The following is a 649-nucleotide window of genomic DNA, read 5'->3' as shown; positions in this document are numbered from 1 at the left end:
GCTAATCTACCTCAACAACTGTCACGGCTGTAACTACCTGTAATTGTGTGCCCTTGTAATAATGTTTTTAAACTATATCTACCTCAACAACTGTCACGGCTGTAACTAATTGTATGCCCTTGTAATAACGTTTTTAAAACTATATCTTTCACTAAATGTGTACCCTTGTAATAGCATTTTTAAAACTATATCTTTCACAAAGAAAATGTATACCAGCATTTTGAAAATGTATCTTTCACTAAAATGTATACCCTTGCAATAAAATTGAGTTGAACAACATTGCAATAGTCTTTGTATATACATGTTTGGCAGGGTGGCCGAGTGGTTAAGGCGTTGGACTTAAGATCCAATGGACGTATGTCCGCGTGGGTTCGAATCCCGCCCCAGCTAAAACTCTTTTCTAAACTCTACACATATGGGGAAAAAAAAAACACACAATTTCATTAATGTGTTCACTCACCCCCCTCCCCAGACAGCTATAAAACGCCGCATCCCTGCTCTCACCCCCCACACTCTCGCTGTGTGAAAAGCATGTCTGTTGCCAAGACTACAGCTCGTGTCTTGAGCCGTTCGTACTATGACCCCAGCCAGCCGGGGTCATACGGGGGTGTCTCCAGACTGCAGAGAGCCGTGGAGGATGATACTGGGA

General features: G+C 42.5%; 1 non-coding gene across 1 annotated transcript; it reads left to right on the top strand.

Moving 5' to 3' along the window:
• Positions 1 to 307: 307 nt before the first annotated feature.
• On the top strand, positions 308 to 390 carry trnal-uaa (transfer RNA leucine (anticodon UAA)). Its single transcript has one exon. It is a non-coding gene; the product is annotated as a tRNA-Leu (tRNA).
• The last annotated feature ends 259 nt before the right edge of the window (positions 391 to 649 follow it).

Source organism: Paramormyrops kingsleyae, chromosome 24, assembly GCF_048594095.1.
Source record: "Paramormyrops kingsleyae isolate MSU_618 chromosome 24, PKINGS_0.4, whole genome shotgun sequence".
NCBI classification, from domain to species: domain Eukaryota; kingdom Metazoa; phylum Chordata; class Actinopteri; order Osteoglossiformes; family Mormyridae; genus Paramormyrops; species Paramormyrops kingsleyae.
This window is presented reverse-complemented; position numbering and strand designations above follow the sequence as displayed.